Genomic DNA, 6,704 nt, shown 5'->3' with positions numbered 1-6,704 from the left:
ACAAACGAAACATGCATTCATAACATATAAAGGATAGCAGGATAAGTTCCGCCCACATGCAGTCGTTTCGTCCCTAGCTACTTAAAAATATTTAAGTCTTAGTACAAACCCACTCTGGGGTCAAAATGATGCAATTTCATTGTTTTTCGAACATGTTTCACTCGGAGACATGGTCATCGTCCTCCGAAGCCACATACGCGGAGCCGTCACCAGAATCATCGCCGTCGTCTTCGCTCGAGTGATTGGCACTGGATCCGGAGCCTTCCTCAGCATCCTCATCTTCCTCATCTTCCTCCGCGTTAGAAAACCCCTCGGGAAGATCATACTTTTTATACAAGAACGAGTGATTAACTCGTTCGGCTAACAACATGTCATACCCTTGGGTTTCCGCGAGGGCGAGTTTGATGTTGGTACCCTTCGGAACTCCGCGCGCGACGCTCGCGAAGTCCATGGCAAGGAAATGTGCTTTGCACGTTGCCAAGGTGAGGGAGGCGACCCCGCGGGAGGAAGACGCTTGCCAGTCCTTGATGAGTTCCGGCACCATCCCCATGAGCTTGGTCATCCTATTGATGAGTGTGGTTCTGGCTCTCTTCAGGCTCAAGGACTTGGCGATTCCACGACAGGCTTCGAAAAGATCATCGATGGAATTCCGCGCATCTTCATATGCCTCTGTCCTGCTAAGGGTAGACTCTTTGGTCCACTCGAATCCAAGAGATGCTGTGGAATAATATGATCAGTTTCTTCCGCGATAGAGGCAGAATAAATATGAAAAAGCCGGAGTACAGCGAGAAGCCCTTACGTAAGATCATTTTGTCGATGTTTTCCGCCTCCGTCTCGTAAGTCTTATTCTTTGCCACCAAAGTCTTGATTCTCTGGTTACTCTTCTTGAGCTTCTCAGCCAGATCGAACACTTCTTGAGCTTGTTTCTCCTCGAGTTCTCTTTTCATTTTGGTTTCCTTCTCGGAGGATTCCTTGAGGAACTTTTGGAGGGATTCACGCTCAGCCTTCACGACTTCGAGGTCGGCGGAGATTTCTTTGATGGAGGGGAGGTTGGCAATTTCTTCTATAAGGCGGAAAGTACAAAAACAAACGCAGTTATACATTATACTCGTCCACAATCAGGAATGCGTTGAGAAGCTTGGGGCCAATCCGGAATCCTTACCTACATGTTTCTTAACACGGGTCTCCAGGATTGAAATAGCCTTCTGGCTCTCCGCATAACTCCTGTGCAGTCCTTCAATCTCTGTCTTTTGCTCCAGGACAAGGGCACGCAGATCTTCGTGCAGCTTCCGCGTGTTCTGAGAAGCAGGAACGAGTTAGCCGGAAATTCAAAATTCTGGGGGCTGGACGCAAAGTTGAAATCCTTAGTCCGGGAAAATTTTAAGTTTCCCCTAAGGTACACAGTTAAAAGCATCGGCTCACACATATTACCCGGAAAATGTATAAACCAACGCTTGGGGGCTGGTGTTACCTGGCGCACATCCTTGTGCTTTGCAAAAAAATACTTTGAGGCCGCTCTCGAGCTCGTTCAGCGGGCCCCCACACTTTGTTCATCAGATCGGAAATTTCCGCGTGACGTTGTGATAGGGGGACCTTTTGCAGAATCGGAAAAAACTGCGGGTGCATCTATGGCGTACCAGTTGCACGACTCAGAAGTAATTTCTTTTCGACATCATGAGCCGGAGCTTCAGTCGAGGTGAAATCTGGCTGTTCAGGCGGAGGATGCGACGAGGACGTGCCCTTGCCGGATTCAGCGTTTGGCTCCTCAGGAAGGTCATCAAGGTCGATGACGTCCTTTGGGTTCGGTGGAGCGGACGAAGCGGCCTTTGGCGGAACCTCCACTTCCGGTGTAATGGGCATTGAAGCCGGAGACGGCTTGGCCTTCTTCTTGGGGTTCTTGGGGAGCTTGCTTCCGGAAGTTTTGTTGCGTACAAGGAAGGGCATAGCACTTAGCATATGTCGGCTAATGGTAGCAAAAGAATTTTAGACGGAAATCAAGCACTTACGAAGACGTCATGAAGAACTGGTCAATATTGGGCTGGGACTGCTTGCTGCTGTCAATTTGCTTGAGGCGTTGCTTTTGTTTCTCCGCCCTCCGGGTAGCCGCAACTCTTGGCATTTCGCGGGCACGTTTTGCGGCTGGGCCGGCAGGCGCAGCCCTCTTACGCTTTGCGGGAGCCGGAGCATCAGGGGCTTCCGCGTCGGAGGCGGCCTCAGGATCGGTGGTTCCGACATGAGGAATCCTGGTCAAAGTTCCGAGGTCCTTTTCCTCGAGGGCTTCGAGCTAAGCAAGCAAAATTAGAAGACCAAACTACTTAGACAAATGTTGCAACTTCGAGATAAGGATTCGATGGTTAAGTTAGATGACTCACCGCGGTCCCGGAGCCATTCATATGAATGTCAACGTTGCACTCATGAACGTGGAGGTCACGCGGAACCTTGATCAGCACCCGGATCCTCTTGTCCAGGGCGTCGGCGGAGAGGTTGTCCTTAGAGGCGCGCATGAGGTCATCGCGCCCCGTGTAGTGGAACATCAGGCGGTCCCTGTGCTGAAGTGGTTGGATCCGCTTGGTGAACCACGGCATTGTAAGGTCCTTCCCCGACAGGCCCTCCTCAATTAACTTGCAGATCCGCCTAACCGCCCTTATTAGCTGCGGCGATTCGGAAAGGTGAGGGCACTGGGACCAGGCTGGGGTTTCGCTGGCTGGGCTGTTCTTGAACTCCGGCAGTACCCTCTTGCTGGCCGGGTTGGAAACGTCCTTCAGGTAGAAGAAGCCTCCGGACCAGTACCGCACGTATTCGTGACGGTCCATTTGCGGGTACACGTGGCCGGGGCGGAGCTTGAAGGTAATACTTTCGCAGGTTGCTAGCGAGGAGGTCTGCGAGACTTTCTCCTTTTTGACGGAGAAGAAATACTGAAATAGCTGAAGATCGGGGGTTACCCGGAGGTGACCCTCGTAGAGTGTGACATGGTTGTTGATGGCCAATATGCTGTTGGGCGAAATATTGTGGGGCTGCAGTTGGTACGCATGGAGGATTTCTGTGAAGAAATCGCTCGGCGGCAGCGAAAATCCGCGTTCAATCAGCGCCTTGGTCACCACCCATTCTCCGACTTCAGGAGCTGGAGCAACCTCACCCGGAATCGTTCGCCAAGATCCGGGTTGCGGGAATCCTTCAGCCTCGAGGTTGGGGAGTTCGATTTCCTTGGTGGTGCATGGCCACCATTTTCCTTTGGACTCGCTATCGCAAGCTCGAGCCTTGGACTTCTTAGCAGCTGCTTCTTCCGCCTTCTGCTCCATCTGCTCGATCCCGGTAGTTTCTTCCGGGTTGGCCGATGTCCCTTTTGTGTCCTTGGTGGAATCCTTAGAGGGATTCAGCTGGACGGGGATGAAAGACGGAGGGGCGGAGGAGATGGGAGTCGCGGCTATGGGCTCGGACGTTGAGGGAGGCGGAGTCGAGGAAGACATCTGTGGAAAATGCGAGTTGACTAAACTTAGCCGGATCCGTTATTAATGCCCTAGTCATCCCTACCAAGTACGGCGAGAAGACGAAGCTCGAAGGACTTACGGAATGGATTCCGCGGTGGTCGGAGTCGCCGGCGGTGAAGTTTTTGTTGCGGTGGCTCGTCGGACTTAAGAACATGACGAACTCGATGAACAGCTCGCGGTGGCGCTCGAACTCCGGTGATTGATGACCCACAAGTATAGGGGATCGCAACAGTCTTCGAGGGAAGTATTACCCAATTTATTGATTCGACACAAGGGGAGACAAAGAATACTTGAAAGCCTTAACAACGGAGTTGTCAATTCAGCTGCACTGGAAACAGACTTGCTCGCAAGAGTTTATCGATAGTAACAGTTTTATAGTAGTAGCAGTAGTAAAATAACAGCGAGCAGAGTAACAAAGACAGCAAGTAGTGATTATAGTAAACAAGCAGGATTAAAATACTGTAGGCACGGGGACGGATAACGGGCGTTGCATGGATGAGAGAAACTCATGTAACAATCATAGCAGGGCATTTGCAGATAATAATAAAACGGTATCCAAGTACTAATCAATCAATAGGCATGTGTTCCAATTATAGTCGTGCGTGCTCGCAATGAGAAACTTGCACAACATCTTTTGTCCTACCAGCCGGTGGCAGCCGGGCCTCTAGGGAAACTACTCGGATATTAAGGTACTCCTTTTAATAGAGTACCGGAGCAAAGCATTAACACTCCGTGAACACATGTGATCCTCACGTCACCGCCATTCCCTCCGGTTGTCCCGATTTCGTCACTTCGGGGCCATTGGTTCCGGACAGCGACATGTGTATACAACTTGCAGGTAAGATCATAAACAACGAATATCTTCATGAATCAATAACATGTTCAGATCTGAGATCATGGCACTCGGGCCCTAGTGACAAGCATTAAGCATAACAAGTTGCAACAATATCATAAAAGTACCATCTACGGACACTAGGCACTATGCCCTAACAATCTTATGCTATTACATGACTTATCTCATCCAATCCCTACCATCCCCTTCGGCCTACAGCGGGGGAATTACTCACACATGGATGGGGGAAACATGGCTGGTCGATGGAGAGGCGTTGGCGGTGATGATGGCGATGATCTCCTCCAATTCCCTGTCCCGGCGGAGTGCCAGAACGGAGACTTCTGGCTCCCGAGACGGAGTTTCGCGACGTGGCGGCGTTCTGGAGGGTTTCTGGCGACTTCGACTTCTTCCCGTGCGTTTTTAGGTCGAGGCGAATAAGTAGTCCGAAGGAGGGCGTCGGAGGCCGGCCGAGGGGGCCACACCATAGGGCCGCGCGGGCCCCCCTAGGCCGCGCCGCCTTATGGTGTGGGGCCCTCGGGCCTCCACTTGAATTGTCCTTCTGGCTCCGTCGCATTCGGGAAAATAGGCCCTTTCGTCAAAATCCCGAGGTTTTTCCCGAAAGTTGGATTTCTGCACAAAAACAAGACACCAGAATAGTTCTGCTGAAAACAGCGTTAGTCCGTGTTAGTTGCATCCAAAATACACAAATTAGAGGCAAAACAATAGCAAAAGTGTTCGGGAAAGTAGATACGTTTTGGACGTATCAACTCCCCTCGAAGCTTAGCTTATTGCTTGTCCTCAAGCAATTCAGTTAACAACTGAGCGATAAAAGAACTTTCACGAACACATTTGCTCATATGATGTATATATTCTCATGATATGGCTAATACTTAAGCAGTTCATAAAAAGATTCATGCAAATAAGATCATCTAACAGCTATGTCAATCATGAAGAGGTACCAACAATTAATAATAAGCATCATGAATCATGTATATATGCAGGATTGCAATGTTCATAAGAGAGTATGATAAAGTGGTATCTCGCTTGCCTGTATTTGATCGGCAAAACATAAATGCCCGGGCACCTCTGGAGTTCATAGAAAGACTAGAAGTAGTGATTGTCAAAGATAAAGGCATCAAAGTTATACCACAATCAATCATATTTTGAGACAAGCATATTATACTAAGAATGACAAGTTGTGCTCTCAAGAAAGTGCTCAAAGAAAGGATGGAGACACAACATAAAAGTAAAAGATTGACCCTTCGCAGAGGGAAGCAGGGGATTAACATGCGCTAGAGCTTTTCATTTGTAAAGCAAGAGTAAAATTATTTTGAGAGGTGTTTGTTGTTGTCAACGAATGGTAATGGGTACACCAACTACCTCGCCAACCGGACTTTCAAGAGCGGCTCCCATGAATTATTTGCATTTTTATGTGGCACTCCTTCCAACCTTTCTTACACAAACCATGGCTAACCGAATCCTCGGGTGCCTCGCCAACAATCACATACCATGAAGGAGTGCCTTTTAGTTTAGTTTTATTATGATGATGACACTCCCCCCAACCTTTGCTTACACAAGCCATGGCTAACCGAATCCTTCGAGTGCCGTCCAACAATCACAAACCATGGAGGAGTGTCTATTTAAGTTAATTAATTCGGGACTGGGAATCCCATTGCCAGCTCTTTTTGCAAAATTATTGGATAAGCGGATGTGCCACTAGTCCATATGAGAGTCCGTCAAAAGTAAATGACAAGGTTGAAAGCTAAACACCACATACTTCCTCATGAGCTATGAAACATTAACACAAATTAAGAAGCATTTTGAAGATTTTAAAGGTAGCGCATGAGAATTTACTTGGAATGGTTTGAAATGCCATGCATAGGTATTTATGGTGGACACTTTGGAATAACTTGGTTTTCATGTGTTTGGAGGCACGAGCAGCGTTCCCTCTCAGTACAAGTGAAGGCTAGCAAAAGACTAGGGAGCGACAAATCAAGAGAGCAAGAATCGTCATAATCATGCTTGCGGCAAAATAAATTAACCGAGGCATAAAAGTGATACAAGAACTCTGAAGCAATGTAAATCATTGAGGCTTAATTGACTTTTGTTCAGTCATATGCATGCGTGAGCATGTGCCAAGTCGATATAAATGAATTATTCAGAGGAGGATACCACAATGCCATACTTACTTATGAATAAAACAATGCAAGCAAACATTCATGACATGCTACTCATATTAATAAATTGGAGCTAATCATGAGAGATCATGAACTACTAGACTTTCTTAAATAACATATACCTCACATGAACAAACTAAGCATTCTCACATGGATGAGTATATGTACAAAAATGAAAACAAATAGAGTTCATACCAGCATCTTACC

The sequence above is a fragment of the Lolium rigidum genome, chromosome 5, assembly GCF_022539505.1.
Source record: "Lolium rigidum isolate FL_2022 chromosome 5, APGP_CSIRO_Lrig_0.1, whole genome shotgun sequence".
Taxonomy (NCBI): Eukaryota; Viridiplantae; Streptophyta; class Magnoliopsida; order Poales; family Poaceae; genus Lolium; species Lolium rigidum.
The sequence above is the reverse complement of the archived record's forward strand: the minus strand, read 5'-3'. Positions refer to the sequence as shown.